We start from the raw sequence: 24203 nt of genomic DNA, 5'->3' as shown, positions 1-24203 counted from the left end.
GAAGATTAATCATTTAATAAATATTTACAGATCTGTTCTAACTCTATGTTTGATCAAGAAAAATCATTAACCTAATTTTATTGTTTAGACCAAATTTAATCTCAGCTCTTGAATTTTCAAATTTAGTAAACCATACTGGGTGACAGGCACAGAAATAAAATAGATAGAGTGATGATACTGAGGAAAACCAAGGAAAATTATTTGACGTTGCTACAGCAGACGATAGAAAAAAGATAGTTGAAGAAAATAATCAAAAACAACGTATTTCCCGGAATTATTCTCCAACAATTTTATATTATTAGTATAGCAGTGTTAAAGATATTGGGGTTTAAGAAAAATAATCAGGTCTTTCAATCTATTAAAGATCATGTCTTTGCTTCATCTTCTGAATCAAACCATATATCCTCACCAATTAAATATATTTCAAAATGTTATGCAGGCATAAAATCATATCATTTGGAAAAACGGTTAAATTGAGAAAACTCTTTTTTTTTTTGTAATTTGTTTCTTTAATTTAAATTATTAATCTTTAGTGGGATATCTTGTATGTATGTATGTGGAAAGAATAAGAAAAAAAAGAAGATAACGTTCCTTCTGATTGTTCAACAACTGCCGCTTTAAATAAGGTTCAATTTTGCTTTGCTATGTTTGTTAAAACAAGATAACGGCAAATCATTGACTTGTAAAAAGTACGATTAGTGACTCATAGTATCATAATTTGAACGATACAGGAAGCTTAAAAATGGGTTATTTCGACTTCAAAATCCCATTTCTTTTTTCAAATTAAAATTTGCCTTTATCAATTTTTGGATATTTTACAGCATATATTTTTTTTTTTGCCAAAAAAGAATATTAATTACTCGTATATAAAGAAAAAATTGTATTAACCTCATGTTAAGTTGTCGAACGACTGTTAAATATTACAAGCATTGAAATTATTTATCCTTAAGAAAAAAATATTTTAAAAAATACGTTCATATTTTCTTTCCAATATATGCTTTATACATATCTATATGGCCATTGGCCAAGAAATAACATATTATATGTAAGGTGGTGTCAGAAACATATTTTTCCCCCTTTTACGCAGTCTACAAAATAGTTTTTACTTAACACTGAGTGATCAAATATACATGTCTCATAAATATATATATTATATTAATAAATATCTATTTTAGAAGGAAATAAATTAAAGTTTACATTTTCAGAAATAACAATGTGATTTTTCAAATAAGTGATTATTTTGATGTAAAAAAATTTTCCCACGAAAAAATAGGCCTAAAATATTTGAATTGTTTTATTTATTGTGTGTTTGTGTTTTGACTTTTACAACATCAAAAGACCGTAAGAATTATGATAATTCGTTTTAAAGGTAAGATTTTTATGCCCTTTTATCACATTCCGACTTCATTAAATCATATTTATAGGTATATTTTAGAGTCTAAAATTTCTTTCTGTTACATAATAAACTTTTGGATTAAAAGACAATAATTACTGAAACCTCCATTAAATATTTACTAAGAATTACTTAATACAACTCATAACTAAGTTTAATAGATTTCATTAGTTATTTGTATACTTTTGCCTAGATAGATGACATAATTTGGAGATAATTGAATCTTAAATTAAAGCTCCGATCCATCATCACATTTTAATTACTCCACAAATAATGTAAATCGATATCTACTTGATTTAAGAAAAGAAAAAATGTAACTGAATCATGCAATGTCAAATAGAGGTCAGTTCAATTATATAAATATACGATAAATCTTTAAAATAAATATTATATTGGGGGAATTTCTATTACAAGAAAAATAAATGTTTAATTATACCCTTATGATAGAAAATTCAATAATCTAAAATATATTTATATAATATAAGAATTATATAATTTAAATTATTTGTGTAAATAGTTAGAGTTCACAGAAAAAAAAGTATGATCTTAAACCCGTTATTCCCAACCAGGGCTCATCATCTATGCTTCACGAAGTTATTAAGGTAATCAAGAAATGTTTTTTCAAAAATAGGTTAATTAAGAAATGTTATAAAATATCCTAATGTTGGGGCTAAATTGATTGCTTCCCACTTGTCGGAAATCTATCTAAGAAAGGGATGGCTAACCTTTTCACATTAGCCTGATTTGAAATGATTGAGAGAGGTTCGTTTAAAAGGAAGGGGGAAGAGTTAGCCACAAAATTCCACCAGCATAGATTTTCTCATGAATTTTATGGTGGAAAAACATTCCGTAGTTATTCAAAGACAAAACACATTTAAACATTTTTCTCCATTCGTTGCTGGACATGGAGGATCACAATTTTTGTTCGTACTTTTTGATTTGCTAAAAACTGGGGAAAACAGTGTATGAGATCTACACCGACCTCACTATGGTCTACCCTGATGCCTGCCATCTTTTGGTGGGCTAATGAAATCTGGGATGCCACTTTTAAGCTCGACAAAGGTGTTTCATCTGGACGTCCCTGGGGGACAAAGACAATCAAAAACATCACCTAAGTCAAGGACCTATTAAAGAAAAAAACCCAATGGATCGTTCGAGAGGTCTCAACGGAGTCTCCCCTTTCACCCACAGTAGTTATTAGAATCATGACTGATGATATCCTCTTCAAAAACTTCATTGCCCTGACTCGTGCTCTTCCAGGACCACGAGAATACATTTTTGGAGTCCCGTCAGTTTGTACAGAAAGAGTCCTGTTTTTTCTGTTACAAGAGCGAGCAAAGGGACGTCTGGTTGGATTCTAAGAACAAGTGACCCTCGACTGCTTGTCCAAAACAAATAACGAGAAAGAAGATTATCCTGATGGGATTTACCTGTAAACCCAAGCGAGTTTCGGTCCAAGCCCTGCCTACCGGGATACGGCCAGCTGAGAGACGATGATAGAGAACCTACATACGACAGGAAAGCGATTTTTCAGCTTAAAGAAGAACAAAATTCACCTGAACGAACTTCTGCTCATGTGGGACAACGCAAGTCCCCACATAGGCAACGGCACCAGGTAGTTCTTAACGGAGAGAAGGGTTGAGACGACCAAACAGAGTCCCTAAATCCTTGATCTTAATCTCTGGGACCAATTTCTCTTCCGTAAGCTGAAGCACCGGCTCCGGGATTACGATTTTGATATCCATTAAGATTTTAAACGCGGTGTTCAGCAGGTAATGAAGTCTTTTAACGAAGAGGAGCTCTCTAAGAAGTTGAAGAACCATTGCCACAATGATAATTTGACCCGGAGGAGACTATGTAACATGATTGAGTACTTTTTTAAACTTTTAATTGTTATTTCATGTCTTACTGGGGTAGTCTCAATCATTAAAAAAACCTCATATATATTTGGCCCTATTTCCACTTGAAATATTCTAATGGGGCACAGAACCTATTATATAAAATTCCATGAAAATGGCTGAATAAGACAAAACTATTAAATACGTAGTTAAATTTTTGCTCATTTCATTTTCATAGAATGAAATTTTTTTAGAAAGGAAATTCTTAAAAAACTTTTGAACACCACTGCCCTAAGCAATTAACTATATAAATATTTTTCTGTAAGATTTCCCTCTAAACGTCGAACGCCTCACTTTATGTCATTACTTGATCTTAAATCGAATCACGTAATGTTTACTTCTTTTATAGTCACGTGTGGGCCACATTTTAACCATAGAAATATTTTAAGAATGACATGTTATGTACTCATCTAATTTTTATACAAACATAAGTTGACAAAAGAATCAAGTTGTAGATAGATAAAAGTTGAATAGAATTTGACCGTTTCAAAGAAAAAATTTCATACTCAATTAATGAATGACATGGGTCATAATAATAATAAAAAAATTGACCTGAGTTTGAATTTGCCAAATTTTAATATGTGACACTTTCCTTTTTATATAATGATTTGGATATATGTATGTAAATATAAAAATATTACTGGAAAACATAAGATTTTGATTAATGATTTGTTGATAAGTATTTATTTATAAAAAGGGGATATCTTAAATCGAATTATTGTTACTGATTTGCTGACTTTGATCTACAGTTTTGTAAATAACCTAATATGATTACATTTAAAATATGATTTTTATCAAATTACATCTTTTCCAATAAATGGAAAAAAATGTACCATGTAAAATATTTACAATGAATCAATATAAATTACATAACATTTCTTGGTACATTTATAAGGAGTTAAAATTCATTAGAAGAACTTTGAAGGATAAATTTTTTTTTCTTCATGTTGACAAAAATAGAACTTTATATGTGCATAAATAATTTAATTAATGAATATAGAAATACTTTAGGTAGCCCGTGGGTATACCGTAATTATTGAGACCGCCAGTGTTATGAACTAATATTTCAATCCGATATGTGGATAGTGTTGGGTCGGTCCTTATAGTGACTGAAGGCTGCAGTCACGTCCAGTTCAGTCTCGTTCAGGTCAGTTCAGTCTAGGTCCGGTCCAATTCAGTCCTAAAACTTATAAGGTTCGGTTCTTCATGGCGTCACCCTACTTTATTTCTTCTAAATTATAATCAGTTATAGTACTGACAGTCCGAAGGACCGACAGTCTTTAGCACCGTTCCAAAGGACTGATTGGACATGTGCAAAGACTGGAATAGAGTGATTAAATAAGGACTGACACAACACTAATTATGGGTAATATCATCGTGAAGCAACGTCATTGTAAGCCAGGGGTAGGCAACCTTTGGCATGGAGTGTCAACTTCAACAATTCTAATTAATTAGTATTCCACTATCAACAATAATGGTAAAAAAACGCACACAAACTACGGAAATATGTTCTAATTTCCACGTGCCAGTGAATATGACTCCGCCTGCCAGAAGTGACACGTGTGCCATAGGTTGCCGATCCCTGTTGTAAACTATATTAATTATTGTCGTGTGCAATTTCGTTGCAAGACAATTTTATTGTATGTAATTTCATTACAAATTATATGATATTCGGACAATTAAACTATTGAATTATGAAGAAACATGCTATAAATGACCCCATTTAATATGCTATAAGAAGCCACAATCTATAGGTTGTGCAGACAAACTGATGGGTCCCAAGGTAGGTCAATTTCCCCATCGTGGCTTCTCTGAACATCAGAGACTACTTGTAATATCTCAAAATACAGTAGGTCCACAGGTTGTACAGGTAAATTGCTGCACTCCAGGGCAAATTCTTTTCATTAAAAGGGATCCTTGATGCTCATGGAAGCTACAGCAGAAAAATTTACCTCTATAACCCATAGGCTGAGGTGTATTATAGCAAATTAGAAGGGGTCCTGGATTCTTAGAAACGTGGCGACAGGGTATTTTAAACTGCTTTGGGGGCACATAAGTTTATTTGCACAACTTGGGGTCTTTCATGGGAGATTTCTTCACCATTCAATAGTTTTATGACCCGAATATAATATTAATTGCAACAAAATAACACTCGACAATATTGTCTTGCAATTCAAATTATTCACAATCATATTGCATACAATGATGTTGCTTCAATTATGATATTACCCACAACCATTTTTTTTCACAATGATAACGTACACCACAATTGTATCCTCTAATGATATTACTTCAACGATTTTGTCTGCAATCTTTTTACCTCCATGATTTTACCAGACAACATGGTGTATATGTTGTGTATAAGTTGCAAGTTCTGTACAAGTTGTAACTTGTATAAGGACATTGTACAAGTAACCATTTCTACATCTCCTTAGACTTCATTGAACTATTTCATCAGTCATTTTAATTACCAACTATTCATTGATATTATTATTTCATTTTAATCTATTCAAATTAATGACGTTATGCCTTTACGAGTGATATAATTATGGCCATTTGAACTTTATCCTGTGCCCCAAATTCTTATCATTTCAGTATTTTTTATCAAAATAGTCGAAAACTAAACATACGTACATAAACGATCTAAACAATATTTAATTACTGTCTTATCCTTATCGCACGTATTCTAATTTTTCATTTATTGAAGTATACTCGTATCATTTTTTGGTTATAATTTGTTTGTAAAAGTTTCAACTGGAATTTTATAGAAAGGCTCATGTAATGAAAAACCGTTCTATATATCCAAATATTGTTAGAGTGAGATAATTTTTTATGCGAAGTATGTACATCGTTAATACATCATGATATTATTTATCAGTTTTTAAAATGTAATTCACTAGTCAGACCTAGTTTAATGGACTTTTTAACAGGGCTCATGAATATAATATCTATGTAGATACGGTTCTTTTGATATAGATTAACATTTTTTTTAAATATGTACATAGGGATTATTTCTATGAATCATAATTAATATCCATTATATTTTTATTGAATACAATTATGTGTTATAGCGAATTATATAAAGATTAAATGAATGACTTGCTGTGAATGCACAATTAAAAATATATGATATTTTGGCCTTTTTTCCATTAGTGATATAGGAATAATAATAATGATGTTATCAGAAGCTATCAAACCCCATTAAACGAAAGCAAATATTTCATTCTTAGTAATTTATACAAAATAAATAAAAATTACAATTCAATATTACTTATAATTTAATGCCTACACACATGAATAAACATTCCTTCGGGATCTGAAGAATATATTCATGCATTAGGAAATGTTGTTTCACAGTCTATCTGCTTATTTGTTCAATCCCTTTTTCAGGAGATTCAGTCAATAACATTATGCATATACTGTTACTTACAGAGATACACTTGACTCTAGAGAAAATTGTACGATCTATATAATAAGCTGTGAAGCTAGGCGGGGTCTTCACACTTTTTTATAATGTATAATTATCACATCTTGTGGCCCAATGTTACAAAAACAAGGTTATGCAACAAGAAAATTGGTTGGGCAAGCTTTATTAAATAAATCTCTCGCTTTCTATTTCTAGTGAGGTCATTGGCAAGAGTCTTGGTTATTAATACTTGATAAATTTAAAAAGTAAAAATTTGTGGTTACTCGATATTTTTTAAGCGATATTTTACTAAATATTATGCCAAAAGTAAGTTTTTAAATTTCATAAATTATTGAGACATAGACTCATAATAAATAGTAAGTTATAATATTTTCGATTTTTTATATATTTAATTTAAAAAGGTAAATTATGATAAAAGAGTCTGTGCAGTTGCTATTTGTAAAAACTCAAGAGGTGTTTCATACCAACGATTCCCGAAAGATTTTGTCGAAGAAAAGACTAATTCAAAACTGATGAGGAAAGAATTTTTGGCATATCCTAAGTGTTTGATAATTTATTAAATTTAAAAGCTTACTTTTGGCACTATATTTAGTAAATTGTCGATTAAAAAATATAAAGTAACCACTGCTATTTATGATATTGATATCATAAATTTATACTTTTTAAATTTATGTTGTATCAGTAAACAAGACTAGACCCAATAAAGTAACCAGAAATAGAAAGATATTTATTTAATTAATCGGTTGTGTTTGCCCATCCATTTTCTTGTTGCTTAACCTTATTCTAGTAACATTGGTGTGGCTGTTATTTAACTAGGAAGTTTGATCACCTGCAACAATCACACATGCGCAGTTAGGACGTTGTTTGCTGTTTTGACGGCTAGCCATAAGTATTTGGTGTCAGTTAAAAATAAGTGGTATCGATCACGTATTTATTCCACAAGCGTGAAAAGGTAGTGCCCTTGTTGTTATTAAAAACTTCTTAAGCCTGGACAAGTCCTTTGTCTGAAGAGTCAGGAAGGAACTGGAAGATAGTTGATTATGACTTTGCTCCTTGCTACACTGCAAAGAAAAAGTTGACCTGGTCTTCTGAATATATATATATATATATATATTTGACAATCTTGGTCCCAGAGTTTCCTCTACAAGCTCACTGGACCTCAACTTCATGGACTTCTTTGTGTGGAAGGCACAGTTGAGCGACATACCAACATATCCTCCTTCACCACCCAATCCGAGTAGATGTCCAAGATCTAGCAGGAATTCCGGAAATTGGCATAGGAGACTGTCATGAAAACTTGCTCTATTTCCGACGGTGTGCAGAGTCTGATAGTCTAGGCCAGGGTTAAGCAACCTTTGAGACACGGAGTGACAACTTCAACATTTCTAATCATTGAGTGTGCCACAATCAACAATAATGGTAAAAAACACGCACAAACTACATAAATATTTTCTGATTTGCTTGTGCCAGTGAATATGCCTCTGCATACCAGCAGTAGCACGCGTGCCATAGGTTGCGATCCCTGGTATAGACTGTACTGTAGATTTTGGAAGTTAAAGCTTATTTCTGATTTTTTCACTGAAAAGTCAAATAATCTTCTCACTGACTTCTTTTAACTTGATATATTTTAAATAACATCGGATACTGATGTCAAAATACTTGTTTCTAGCTCAATTTATAAAGGAAAAACAGTTTTGACAGTATTTAGTAGAGTGGTACACTGTCACATATTATGAGTAGAGTTGACATGTTTGTAATTTTGAAACTACGTTCAAAAATTAGAAAAGGAAAAGTAGTTGTTAAGTGTGTTCTTTTTTCTTTTTTATTCATTAAAATGAATTGTGTTATTAGCTCCTCCCTCTGAAAGAAGAATTATCTCCTATTTTTGGTCTAAACTGTTTAAAAAATATATTAAATATATATTATACAGGGTGTCCACGATAAATTGGAACTATCTTAAAATTCAACCTGCTTGATAAAAATGGAATTTGGAGTGTATTTGTTAATATGAAAAAGTTGGACATGATATTAAACAATAAATTTATTCAACATGTCCTCCCTCAGCAGCCACCATCTTCTCCATCCTGCCTCTAAAGGATTTGCATGCCCTGATGACTTCCGCGGAATCGACAGCATTCCACTCCCTCGTAATGGAGCCCGGGAACTTGGTGGTGAAGACCGCATGGACCTCTTCTCTCTCCTTGGCAAGCCACCTGTCATTCTGGACGTTGTAGCTTCTGTCGACAGTCCAGTTCTTCTCGTCGGAGAAGAAGATGATTCTTCCTCCATGTCTTCAGGTCATTGAGGAGATGCTTACCGTTGGTGAGCCTGGTTGCCTTCATGGATGCTGTGAGGATGTGTTGTTTGGCCATTCGGTAGGACCTGTACCCGAGGTCCTCATTCACAGCCTTGAGACAAGTTGCTTGCTCACTCCACGGTTCTTGGCCAACCTGGACAAGGACGTCCCCGGGGAAGCCTTGATGGACTTCCGGAGGCCTTCAAGGAAGCGGGAAGTGCGGATTCGGTCACTTCTCATGTTTTGGGCCTTGCGGCAGACCTTCCCCTCCACCTCCCAGGCATTGAAGACACGGTACACCGTGGTCTTGGGGTAGTTAAGAAGCTTGTAGATAGCAGAGGGCTTGTGTCCCGCGCGAGCCAATTCGAGGATGGCGTCTCTCCTTGCTTGTTGCATGATGACTATTATTTGATGTCAAAACAATTGTGGTGGAAGTTATAGTGTATTGTTCACGCAACCTTTTATATTAGTATGATTTAACCCCTAATATCCCCATTATGGATCTGGATGAAGTTTAAAGTAGTTCCAATTTATCGTGGACACCCTGTATATAAGAATTTATATATCATTACAATATTTTCCTTATACTAATACTGTTTCAAATGGTGAAGGTTCTCTCTTTATAGGAGTAATTAATTTTCTCCTCCCACAATCATATAAAAGCCAGTCGACATTAACAAAGGCCCTAATTCAGTTGAATTATATATCTTGCTCCCGCTTTCCCTTTGTTCTCCTTTTATCCTTACAAAAATGTTAACTTTAATTATGAGATTAATCTTGATGCTCTTTATGATTTAATATTTATATAAATACTGCAATTGGTTTTCGCTCTTAAAGTTCTAGACCGGTTTGAGAGCGTCATAATTTTAACAAAAATGTGGCAACTTCGGTCTGGACCAGTCTTGCAATAAGAAAAGTAGGTTAAAAAAAGAAGAAGAAAACCTCGAATGATTCCGGACCGAACAAAATAACTCTAGAAAAATAATTTAAGATCAAACAGAACAAAAAAATCGGTCTCGGACCAAGTCTTAAACAATAATGAATGTTAAAAAATTATCTCTGACAGTGTCATAATTTTTTCGACAGTTATAGAATATTGTTAGAGAAATAAAATTGCTTCATTAATATTTTGAGTATATACGACAAGGTTCATACGGTTAATACTTTTATAAAAAGTATTAACCGTGCAACTTTGATCTAATTATATATCTATATGTATGTCAACATTTTTGCATTCAATATATATTTAAGTATATCAACAATATGTAAATGGATACTATTTGTTAGAGTAATGGATTATCAAACTTTTTTTTAAAGTGATGTACGGGGTGGTCCATTGAAATCTAATCACTTACTAATTCAATAATTAATGAAGGGCGAGATATTGAAATAAATTCATATTTTGAGATATTAAAGCATAAACAATTAGTTATAAAACAGAGCAAACCTGAGCTCTCTACATTACGTACAAATCGAGAACATGATACTTGAACATGATTAACGAAATTCCATTTGTGCGTCTCCAGGACCCCTGTCTACTCCGTTAGCAAGTCCAACTCGTTGGAAAGGAAGTTGGGCTCTGTCAAAAAGGCCAAACTGGATTCAGAGAGGTTGAAGAAAACATCCCAGGGCAATCTCCTCAAGTCCATGAGGCCTTATGCAAGAGATATCGACAGACTGTCCATAGAGCTATCAAAAAGAGTGGGTGGAAAGAGACTAGTGAAGGTGGAGAGACCTGTTTTTACTCCAGCAATGAAAGAAACACATCTCCTCCGTTGTAAAACTCTTTTGAATACTTTTTTAAAAGTTCTTTTAAACTCTTTTTTGACCCTTTTGTTCCCCCTACAGCCCTTATGCTAACCCCTTCGACAACACCCTTTAGTTGCATGTCGAGAGGAAGACCTGCAGTGTCCGTCATCCAAACATCGAAGTCCTCAATGCTACTGTCAACCAGCACTAGGACTCCATAACAAAGGACTATATCCCTAGCATTGTCAGGCTTTCCGCCACCACCTCAGACACAAATCTCTAATTATAGTATTAATTTTGTTTCTTTTGTTAATTAATCTATTATATTTCGTTGAAGTTAAAATTCTAAATGTTTAGATTTGAATGGACCACTCGGTAGGACTTGTATTATATTTTTTTCAGCTAAGTACTCCCTACTGGAACATATATTTATTTGCAAGTGTGTGTATGTGTTTGTGTGTGTGGGGGGGAAAGTAAATTATACAACTGTGGCGTCATTAGGGAGCTCTTTTTAGGGGGGAGGGGGGGCTTTTTTCACAATTTTCCAAAAAGAGTTTTTCTCTTAACTCTTTTTCCCCTATAGATGGAGATTCAGATCCTAGATCTGTGGCCAAAAGACTTTTGAATTGATGTTTAAAAAAAAAAAAATAATGATTTCAAGTACTCGAAGGTGTACGCGTACTTCCATTTGAGAACCACTGAGTTTGGCAATAAAAAAGTTAAACCATGATGAACTAATATTTTATCTCAATTGTAGACAAACAATAATACTTTATATTTTACTCGAGTTTAATTCTAAAGCTAATGGGGATCTAATCAAATAAGAAAATCAAATAAAATTATCTTTTTTATTAAACTTAATGTCTCTTAACTCTTATAAGATGTTTTTTCTTTTTAACATTAATAAAAGGCTCTTAATAAATATATAAATGTTATAATTAAGAATGATTCTTACTACATCGTATATTATGAATACAATTCAGTCGCTTTTCCAAGTATATTTATGTCCATGTATAAAGTGAAAAAGCTCAACGTTTATCAGTTATAGTTATTGTTGAATATTGAGCGGAAAATGATAAGTGTTCATTTTTGAACGCATGATCTTTGAACGGGGTTCATTTAACCGTTCATTACTACAGTTGTTCCTAAAGTAGGGATCGCGACTGATCAAACTTTCATGTGGCCCAACACAAAAGACAGATTTAGATTCCTAAATACTTCTGGATTTCTGTGATGAATGAGTACCAACTGCTGGCTATAGCAGCTTTTCATTTACTTGCTCCATTTGGCTCAACTTATTTGTATGAGAAGAACTTTTCCGTATTGACTTATATAAAAGATAAATACCGAACGCAGCATTACGAGGAGGATGATCTTTGAGTTGCTGTGTCTAAATTAAATCAATAATGAACCTACATTGCTCAATGCATGGTGTGCATCCGTCACATTAAGACATTGATTCGTTTATTAACCTATTTGCCCATCCACAGTCCGTAATGTTATTTGTTTGTGAGTCTAAATTTTGACTTTAGTGTAAAAAGATAATTTATAGTATAGAAATAATTCCAAGTAGTACATAACTACTTTGCTGATTTAATATTTAAAGGTATATTAGTGTATTTCTTCGTTGTATTTCTAATACTTTTTAATATACGTAAATTGTATTTTTTTTTTAAATTATCAATATAATAAAAACACTTATATTCTTTGCCTGTAAGTTGAACTTTATATGGTTGATATGGCCTTTAAGTAATTTATTGTATAAAATACACTCCTAATTATATATTCATCTCTCAATCAGAGGTGTTGGAGTCGCACATTTTCTAGCCACATATTTTAAGAATTGAACTCAAAGAAGATTGGAAACCACTGGGGCAATCCTGTAGTATTATTCTCCAAATACATATTTTACCACTAAACAAAACTAAAAACATGTGGCAAAACCAAGACCTCGTGCTCACTTTTTGTCAGAATTTTGTTGGCTAGTGATATGTAATTAATTGCAGTGATTAGGTTCTTGCACTTAGAAATAATTCTTCACTTCATCACCTATTGAGTTACTTCTTTATTTATATTATATACAAGATAATATATACGAAATGACTGCATAAAATGTAACGCAACTTAATATACATAAATAAACACGCAACTCCTCATGCCCTCCTAAGAATTTAAGGGAATTTACATAAGGTTTTAAATGACATTAAATCTTTTTCAAAAAAACATATATATATATACACAATTTAGAAATCAATATTAAATTTAACAGTTTTCTTTCAATTCCAGTCACTCCTCCTCAACATTCTATGTTCCATGTTTTCTTCTCCAGATTTGAGATTCTGATACAATATCCCTGATTTGTTTAGCCTTACGTTTTTCTTTCTATATTCTATTAAAGTTCGACATGTCCTTTGAAATAGAGTTTCTTCATCAGGTGCTTGAATAAGGATATCGTCAACTATCTTCTTAGCATCACATACCTTTTCAATTATAGGATCAGAACGATAACACCATTCATCCAAACTGGCATTTCAGTCCATAGGTGCGCGTGTAAATCGAAATTTACCATCTGGTAAAAGAAACGTAGTGAGATTCTTGCTCTCCTCCTCTAAGGGGATTTGAAAATAGCCACGAACACAATCCATTTTAGCAAAAAAAATTCGAATCAGGCTTGATACTCCGCATTATATCTTCACTAGTTGGAAATAGATGTATTGGACGCTTGACATATTTGTTAAGACGCGTGTAATCAACTACTAATCGGACTCCCTTGCCTCCTTCTTTGTAAACGAAAAATGCAGGACTTATCCATTCAGTCGGGTTAGAAACTCATAATATCACCTTTAATTAATTTATCGATAAGTGCCTCTACTTTATCTTGTTGATGTATGTTGATTGGACGTGCCGTCAAAGTTTTGTTTGCTTTTATAAGTTGAGAGTGATCCAACTCAATTTTCATAGATGGTCCAGGCATTGGTTTATCGTCTAGAGAGTCACTGAATATATTTTTAAATTCTTCCATGATTTTATCCATCTCTTTATTTAAGCATTGAACTTGTTCACTAAAACATTTGGAAACCCTTCTGTGATGACTGATAATCTTTTCAAATGATCTATACCTATGAGAAACTCTCTTTTCATAGACGATATAATTATAACATCAACCATAATACTTTTCCCACTTGAATGTGTAACTTCAAGTTGAACAATTCCCTCATATTTCATAGGATAATTACTTGCATTGAACAACCTTTGATTTGTGGTAGTGTAAGGAAATCCATTTTCTCTTATATAATCATAGGAAATTATACTCTTGCTCGATCTTGTGTCCAGCAATGCCATAATCTTGAAATGTTTCAAGCATCCTTTGAGACTAGATTGAACTTTCAATTCCATCCTCTTCAATGACATCGATCCTTTGATCTGATTAATATAAATTTTTGATGATGAATAACGTTCTGGACTGTTCACTCTTGAGGTATATCGACTATTGGATTTTGTATTGAATTTGGATTGGTCTTAGTAAGACAGAAGGAAGACAAATGTCCTGGTTGAGTACGTTTAGGTTTGAGCCTATACCAAAACATATCGTGAGCCCTCTTAGGTATTTGCCGCTATGTTTGATATTTTTCGACTTCCGAGTCTCTCTGGCTGATTGGAGGAATATTGCAATATATACGAGGTGAATTATAGTGTTTTATCTATTAATTGGCCAAATTTTATCATGCCTTATAGAGTGGTAATACTCATAATGTCAACTGTAAGATAAATTATTTGGTATTAATAGGTATACGTTGTTATGTTGATTATGACCATACTTTGAAATTTGATGTGCCATTTAGTGTTCCAATAGACTAAACAAACAAATACTCATGAAAAGTGTGACAATTGCAGGCGACAAAAGGTTTAAAATTTTTTGCCAAGAAGTAGGTAAAGTAATTTTTGCATTATTGCATTTTTGAGCTTTAGTTAAATAATAGTTATTATACCATATACAAATTGAGGATTTTTAGTTTTTTTGTAAACATACCTCATATAATTGTCAAGGATTTAAAAAACACCCTAACCAGAAATGGATCATTTATAATAGTTCAATACAGCCATTAAATGAATGAAAATAATATGTTGATGGTTCCATTTCTCTTGTTTTAATTCCATATGCTACGTACAAGTAAATATAACCAGGTTTGTTGATAACCCTTTCCTTAGTTAACTTTGATTTTTTGAACCTCAAATTTTAGAAAATTTCTTCAAATCTATTTGAAATACATTTGATCGTCTGAAACTTTTATTATACTCCTGATGAATCTTTTAGTATAAATTTAACTATTTGTTAACGTAAATATGTATTGTCTTGGAATTATTCATAAATTTTGTGATTTTTAATCAATGTTTGATGAATTTAATTAATAAATTCGCTTTAAAATAATTCTTTTGCTTTTGTTAAATGTTATTTTTCAATTTCAGGTATATTCATTGCTATAAATGTAATATCAACTTAATTAGTAAATATTATCTAATAAGAATTTATATCATTTTGATACTTCAAACTGATGTTGTTAATTTGATATAATAATGTATTTGTATACACATTCAAGCATTTTTTATAAGTAAATTGATATTTACTTGTGCAAATAGGATTAAATAGGCAGTGAAGGAAATGTTACAAATTTAAATTGTGTAATTTTGAGTTTATGTCTACTCTGTAAAATGAGTATCAGAGGCCCTTTGGACGGGCCTCTGCAAGGAATTGGCTGGAAGAACTGTAGCTCCACCCCATATAACTGTACCCTGTATATAATAATTGATTCTTTTTTGGGTTTAGTATTCCTAAAATGAAAGTTTCAGTACATAAAAATAAATATATCATCAATATTAATCATTTTTAGCGTCGTGAAGCCGAATTGATTGATCGAGAACAAACTTTATACTGTTATAAATTGCCTTTTAAATAAATACAGATTTGTTCAAAATTACAAGACAAAAATAAAATACAAAATAGTCCAATTGTATTGTAAAAAATTAGAGTAATTAGGAGTGTAATAATTTGAAGTAAGAAAAAACATATAAATAAATTAGCTATATAAATATGCGGAAAAAAGTCCAGATATGAATCTCCATAAATCAATTGATTTAATTTATCATGTGTATTTAATCTTTAAGGCCAATTTTTGGAATATTAAGGCAAACCTACTTAATATTATGAAGTATTTTTGGAATTCTAGACTATGTGACTGCTGTGCAATACATTATGCTTAGAAGTTAAGGACGACTATTTGAATTTGCATATCCCTACTTACCCAAAATCAATTGGTAGTTACTAGGTGGCCCATTGTATTTGAAATATTAACACTTTAAACAGCATAAGTATATTATCAAGGGTTTATTATCAAAAATAATATATTATGAAATACTTTTGACCATGGGAGACAAAGTTTGAACCCTGACAACAAAATATTAAATTTTTGTTTTTGTTATAAATTTTAATATAAGGAATAAGCAAAAAAACTTTTACTTCCTAGTGTTAAATGAAATAAGCATCATGCCAATATACATCTATACGACGAGGGATCGACAAAAATATATTCCACGTCATTAAATATTTTTTGTTTTGCACTAATTAAGGTTCCTGGTCATATATCCAGCAATGTTCCGATATATGAGTTGTTTTTCTTGCACATTGTTTTGATTTGATCAAAATCGGACAAAAAATGGATGAAAGGAACACAAAAGGAAATAATTTCAGACATTTTCGAAGTGACCGTAAAGACAGTCCAGAACATAAGGGTGCCCAAGGAGAATGAGAAAGGAGTCAAAAGGAAGGCAAGAAGTAGAGAAAATTGATAGAAGCGAGATGAAACATTTTTTAAGTCCCTTAAGGCAAAGATCAAGGAACATTCAACAGTATCAATACGCCGCTTGTCTGACGAGTTCAACGTGGACGAGATCAGCATCAGGAGGGAAGTTGATGATGGCCCCACCCTTGAGAGCATTGTCAGGACACCAAGACTTCTCCTCACCGATAGGATGAAGTCTTGAGAGATGCAAAAAAGGGCTTAATTACTTAAAGAGTCATCCGTCGACTGTGAAGATATTCTCAATCAAGAATATCTTCACAGTCGAAAGGTTTTGAACCACAGAGATGACAAATTTATAGCAGCATCACCTGAAGAAGTCCAGGGCACCTCCAAGACAAAACATACGGCCCAAGCTACGTGCTTGGGAGTTGTGACCTCTGTTGGCAAGAAAATTGATCCCTTCTTCTTCAAGCCTATGACAATCGGGGTTGAGGTCTACTATAAGGTCCTTATGTGGAAAATCTTGCTCTGGCTGAAGGCTAACTATCCTGAGAACAACTATGTGTGGACTCAAGACAGTGTCCCCAGCCATACGGCATTGAAGACACGTAAATTATGGAAGGAGCACTTTGCTGACTTCTGGGGCAATACCTTCTGCCCCTCTTCCAGTCCTGATCTCAATGCCGTCGACCTCAGTGTGGGGAACATCTTAGAGAGCAAGGTTGGGAACACATCACACATTAATGTGCAGGAGCTCAAGGCCAGAATCAAGAAGCAATGTGCCAGCATGCACAGGCGATTATATTGTGAAACCTGCTCCAAGTTTCCGACCTCGTGTCGAGGCAGTGATAAAGGCTGGAGGGGGCCATGTTGAAAATTCTTGCCAAGATTATTTGCTAAAAGTTTTTTCAATAACATTTTTTATTATACTATTCTAATAAAAAGTGATTAAGGTTTTGGTTTGGTAATTTCCCTGTCGCACTTTGTATATACACAAATACATATATATATATATACTCCTTTGAACGCCCCTACAGTCATTTGGTGTAAATTAATTATGCTACAAGTTCTGTTGGGGTAATGCTTAAAAAAGTTACGTGACCTCAGATCTAGATGTTACTTTATTCCAAAGTGATCGAGTTGGTCTGTTTAGGTTTAACATATCCATATGTCATTATTTATTTGAAGTTAATATCCAGTACATGATATTTGTATTGTACATTTGTTGATTCGATATTTGACTTTTACCAAATTTTTAGTGGAAAGGTCAAAATGCAGATAATCGCAAAAAAAACAATATGTTCAAAATTAGGCATGAAATCGGATACAAATATATTTGCATTTAGCGAGTAAAAAGGGTAATTAATGTCAAGACACAAAAACAAACAAAGAAACATGGGGACATCAGTTGTTTTTTAGAATTATTTATGCTAATATTGCTACACTTTTGAAGTGGAACAGACATTTCTTTATGTTTTTACAACTTTTGAAATTAATTTCATGTCTTTTAACAGCTCATAAATTTGACTACTCAGGTATTTGAGAAGTCGAAAGGAAAAATGTCTTTTTTTTTTTTTTGCACTTCAATATGCTAAAAAAGATAAGGAAAAAAATAAGACTTCATATTTTGACATCACAACTTTAATGAAGTCAAAATCACAAATCAATTGAGTTTAGTGAATTAAATTATCTGTCAAGCCGTTTTTTTTAAGAAGCTATTTTTGTGGAAGTCGTCGTAATAAACAATTAATAATAAACGTCGTATTATCTTGGATTTATAATATAATGATAAATTAGTACAATAAGATAGTTTGTTATAAAAAAAGAGCATTCGAAATATTCAAATTCTCTACTCTCAGTGAATGGATCTCTTCAATGTTTGAGTAATAAAATTATATATATTAGAAATAAAAGACAATAACAGTTTAGTAATTGGAGATATACATTTTAAATTTAGATTTGTTGAGATCAATCTTTACTTTTCAACTCTAAATATTAATCTGTATCATGAAATGATGAATAATTTTTTTCTATTTCATTACGTTTAACAATTTTAACCTATTACATTGAATGGTGTCTGATTTACTTAATAAAAAAAAGTTGCTTAAAAAAAAAATTCTTTCTTTAAAAAAAAATTCCCTAATTTTTCATTTTACTTTAACAACTCTGCTACTTATGGTTATTTAAGAAACCACAGAAATGTCTCTCCAAAGAAAAATAAGGAATATTATCTTAATAAAACACGGAATTAATCAAATAGTTTACAGAAAAGGAAGTCCTTAATTCGTAAATTATTTAAAAGAGTACAAATTTGCAATTGTGTAATGGAATTTATAATTATAGGTTGTAGAAAAAGTAATGAGATCTTCTATAAATATAGTTTAGAATAGTTGTTGTTGATTAAATCTTAAAGTTCCGATTATTTTTGAAGAGCTTAGATTCTAAGCCTTTGATAGATTTGATTTGATTAACAAAAATTCTGCATATGTCGCGATGGAGACAAGAAAAGCCATCATAGCCAATTTAATCTGCGCCCAAAGGACCACCTAGGAAATAATGAAGGCCTTAAACGTCATCAAGGCTACAGTTTGTAGTGTCCGAAATCGTTTGGCTGATTAGAAGAATCGAGAGGCCATTCCTGTCCCAACGTCAAAAAGAACTCCGTCTTCAGCGATGTCAACAACTCTTGAATGATTTGAAGCACAATAGTAACAGAGTAATTTTTTTCTTTTAAGAAAGGACCTTTACCGTTTACCCCGTCTACAACAAGCAAAATGATCGGGTGGTATGCTTTGATAAGGCCGACAACTGCATCAGGACAGTCACCAAGACCAAACATCCGGCCTCTGTGATGATGCTGGGGGCTGTGGTATCGACTGGAGAAAAAATGCATTCAATTTTGTTTCCTGTTGGATACCGGTTACCTACGGCCGACTTCTTGATTGTGTTGAAGGAAAATGTGGTCCCATAGATCACCAAGACCAAAGAAGAAGTCCAACAAGGCTAGTCGCGTATACCCATACTGCTAATACTGTACAAGAGTAGATAGATAGCAACATGAACTTCTGGTCCAAGAACCTTTGCCCCCCTCAGAGCCAAGATTTGAATGAATTGGATTACTTCTTTTTTTTTTGGCAAATAGAGAAGAAGGCTTGCAAAGTCCATCATTCGAATATTGAGGCCCTGAATATCTCTGTTAACCAGGAGTAGAGGATCATGAAAAAGGACTACATTTCCAATGTGTGCAAGGGGTTCCGGATGCGTTTAGAGGTTGTTATTGAGACTGATGCAGACCAGATTCATAATTAATGTGCATTATTATAGTAAAAAAATATTATGAAATAAAATGTTATATTTACGACATCATCCTGATCAATTATGAGTATTTTAATGACTTCTTAGAGACAAGTCTCAGTACTTTTTCTACACAGGTGTGTTCTACACTCAATTTACTATGCATACATATATATTTAATTTGTTTGTAAATTATGATATTATGCAACATCATCAAATTTTACATATCCAAGTGTAGAATAAATCCTTGTACATATATCATCAATCAAGTCTTGATTTTTTCAATATATACTAAATTTGAGCTGTACGTGACATAATTTTACATCTAAAGAATGCGTATACAAATATAAATAGGGTATACATAAAAGTTCTAAAACAAAAATAAATGAAAAATCTAGTTGAATCTCAATTGGCTTAAATTATAGAGATAGTGTCTATAATATAATTTTTTTCTTAGCGTTAGCGAGGTAAAGCCGTGATTTTTGTTATACAATTAATTACTGCAATTCATGACAAACTCTTTATAGAGTATTTTGACTTTTAAAATTGGAGATATATGAATGGGAATCATAAATTTTATACTATTGCAGCATGCATTTTCATCATTTTTATTTATTATTTTTTCCGGCAAAGTGTCTTCGAAACACTTAAAATAACAATTTTAATAATAATTTTATACTTACATTAACAAATTCATCGGAACCACTTATAAGTAAATGACTAATAATTCTAGTTATTTTACTTAATGTTTGAATAACGGATTCCTTTCAACCAAAGTCTAAGCCTTATTATGTATATTTCACATGCATTTTCTGTATAATGTAAAAACATTAAATAGTAAACAAATGCTCCCATAATGTTTGCATTTTTCGAGATCTCTTTTCAAGTTCTTACTTTCATCATTTTTATCTTTTGAAGTCTCTTGTAGGTCTGAGTGTTGAGTCACTTTTTGATACGCATTTCTAAAAATTTATATTTAAAAATATAATATCTTCAAACGTTATATTTATTTAACTACCCAGGCCTCTCCAATTTTACAAATTTTTAGCATATTTGATGTTCTCACGCCATACATTGTAATTGTTTTGCATTTTTTAACAAAGCTAGATATTAATTTTCTATTGCTGGAGCAATAGTTAAAAAAATCAAGTATGAGTTAGAAATGAAGAAAATTAGACCAAATAACATATTTTAAGCACAAAATGACTAAACATTTATTAGTTGTAATTTCACAACCTTTTGTGTTATATTATAAGCTGTAGTAATAATAAATTTGTAATGGATTTTAAAAATAAAAAATCTGTTAATGTGTATCACTTTCGTCGGACTCAACAATATCCATTATTTTATCCACATTTTCGACAATTGGCTTTCGAGGACGTGGTGTATTTTTGACATAAAATTACTGTCGAAGGAATCGACAAAACCAAAATACCGCGTGATTAGCAGTTACAGTATCTGAACCATAAACATTATTCAAATTATCAGACGACTGGCTTGCGTTTTCGCCTTTATTGAAGAAAAAACTGAAAAATATGACCTATTTTCTCTTTTCTGGTGTCCACCTTTGACGTGCGCTCAAACAGTACTGAGTCTAACAAAGTGTTTCTTAGCCTGATGGGAATTTCCCACAGGTTGGGAATGACCCGACGGATAGAAGAACCACTGCTTCAAAATTTCACCAATTTCAATTTTTACGAATTTTTACAAATTTCCAACCAAATTTCCAATCACACCCTTTACAAACTGTTTTAAAAACAAAAAACAACCCCTATATATGAGGTATTGTACGTCATGTTTAGGTAACGTGGCAACACTGCGTTTTCGAGTATGGTTGAGATCAAAATCAAATCGTAAAACCGCATGATTGACCTTGAATCTGATTTGCACTACGTCAATTCAAATGTGGAACAGAACATTGAGGCACTCGTCAAGGGAAAACAAATGCAAAAGTCTCATTAACATGTATGCGTCTAGTGTTGCATATTTCTATGTTTTTATTTGCCAAATTAATTACAAAAAAAAAAAAAATGGAAGAATCTTTTCATATGGGGCTTATTTCCAAATAATAAATGTTAGTAAAAACATATAATATATGCAAACAAAACTCAGAGAGTAAAATGGCACAAAAAAGCAAAGCGTACATTTACGTACTAAAACACTGCCTGGGTTAAAATCAAAGACCGATGCTGTGATAAGAAATTGAGAATTGCTCACTAAAAAGTGGAGAATTCGAGAAGAAAAGCTAAGAAACCATGGTTTAACAATTGTCTAGGAAGCCCAAAAGTTTTTTTAGTACGAAATCTTATCTGTCTAACGTCTTCCAGCGTAAACCGATCGCACTGATACAAAACAATATACACATTACAAAAACTTCTACTCAAAAATTAATGGATTTCTCTTTACTACACCTATTTTATGGAGGACTCATAGTTAATATATTATTAATTAAAATTGACAAATTTCCAATAAATATTGATGAAACTTCATCAAAAGGCTAAAAAAAACCCACAAAAAAACACCTACACTTGTATTGAATATTACTTAATACCAATACTAAATATAAACGTTAAATTTGATTAAACTAATATGCGGGAGTCTGTCAAATTTTTATAAAGGAATATGAAAACAATTAATAATAACTGTTATAGAGGGCTTAAATGAGTGATTTGTTGAATCAAAATATTAGACGACATTTTCTCTGTATCACACAATTTGGGATAGCGTATAAATAGTGTCCGTAGAATCTTACCGACAAAACCATGTTATGACTATTGTTTCGACAATCAGCAATGAACTCACCTAATGACCTTAGAACATACTTACTTATTTATTAAATGACAATAATAAATATTTACATCTAATTGAATACTTCTTATTAACATGAATACATTATATATTTAGATGAACTCGATGATATTCATATTTGATATCACACCAGTGAGTCTCAATGTTTGAATGAAGTATTTCTGTTCTTCAATTTCAAGGTTAATGTATTTGTCAGACATTTGTGACGTCAAATACAAATTTAAATGCTTATTAAATATATAGAGGTAGGTACATGTATTAAAGAGATAAATTACTAAATTCTGACAATGGACTTAATAATTAAAACTTAATATATTTGTCCTTTCAAAAATGAACAGTACATTGTACATGATAGCTTTACACTTTCAATCTAGAACTTTATCAAGATGTATTTCAACAACTAGTTGTAATAAGGTATAGAATAAAAATAACTCATATGATGTCATGGCTACCCTTATCAATGATGTAGCCCAACGTGGCAGCAATGATGGCTTCCAAGCGGCCACGGAAGGCGTTGTACCCATAGCAGATGTAGTTCTCTGACATGAGATCTCAGGGCTGTTTGACGGTGTCCTTGAGGTTGTTGATATTTGGGTGACGAAAGGTGTAGGCCTTGGACTCAACATGCACCCAAAAAGTGAAGTCCAATGGGGTGGCATCTGGTGAGAAAGGCAAGTTGTCCTCCAACCACTTCTGGTCCTTTTTGGACATGTGTGCAGGCGCACCATTCTACTAGAACACCACGTTCATGTCCGAGTTCATGTTGGAGATCCCCAACTGCTTTGCAACCTTTGTTAGTTTCTCGCCAGTGTTCAAAAGGGAACGGAGCAAAATTCGTTTGTCAAGTTCAGATGGCATTTTCTCGGTATCTTAGACACTTGTCTATTTTTTTGTCTATTTCATTTTTTGTTGATTTTTGTACTTGACCAGAACAATTTTACCGCATTAGCAAAAAAATTGATTTATGTAGCAAAAGAGAAATGTAATTTTTTCCGCCACACCCGTTATATAGAGAATATAATGTTGTCAAATGATAAATATATGCATATATTTATATGATAATTTATAATCAATGTTATAATTTAAATTTTTTAAATAAAATATTTAAATTTATAGATATTCCCAAAAAATTGCAAAATCCATAGCCTTTGTATAAAAAATTAAAATGTTAAACTTTTGGGAAAAAATTTCAAAAATCCAAAGCTGTTCACAAAAAAAAACAGCAATTTTTTTGGAAAAAAATTCAAAAATCCAAAAAAAAAGTGCATAAATCTACAGTTGTTCTCAAATAATTAAATTTTTGGGAAACAAATTTGAAAAATTATATTTCAAATGTTAAATTTTTGGAGAAAAATTAAAAAAATCCATAGATATTTATAGAAAATGAAATTTCTTGCAAAAAAAGTTGAAAAATTTAATCTGATTTCAAAAATTAAATTTTCTAGTAGAAAGCAAAAATTCATTTTTTAGGGGGGTACAACCCCTCAAACCCACACCCTGTGGACGACCCTGCAAAACAGTAATAAAAACAAATTATCAA

General features: G+C 32.1%; 1 protein-coding gene across 4 annotated transcripts in view; it reads left to right on the top strand.

Moving 5' to 3' along the window:
* The first annotated feature begins 1097 nt into the window (after window positions 1–1097).
* LOC121127586 (L-threonine ammonia-lyase) overlaps window positions 1098–24203 on the top strand; it is a 76845-nt gene continuing 53739 nt past the window's right edge. For 2 of the 4 annotated variants that reach the window (XM_071892528.1, XM_071892527.1), the window contains exon 1: window positions 1591–1735. The gene's annotated coding sequence lies outside the window, so the exon portion shown is untranslated. Of the gene's footprint in view, window positions 1370–1590; window positions 1736–24203 lie in introns of those variants that run through there. The other 2 variants (XM_071892526.1, XM_040723001.2) reach the window with 2 other exon arrangements.

The sequence above is a fragment of the Lepeophtheirus salmonis genome, chromosome 13, assembly GCF_016086655.4.
Source record: "Lepeophtheirus salmonis chromosome 13, UVic_Lsal_1.4, whole genome shotgun sequence".
Taxonomy (NCBI): domain Eukaryota; kingdom Metazoa; phylum Arthropoda; class Copepoda; order Siphonostomatoida; family Caligidae; genus Lepeophtheirus; species Lepeophtheirus salmonis.
Note: the sequence above shows the minus strand (reverse complement) of the source record. Positions and strands in the feature narration are given on the sequence as shown.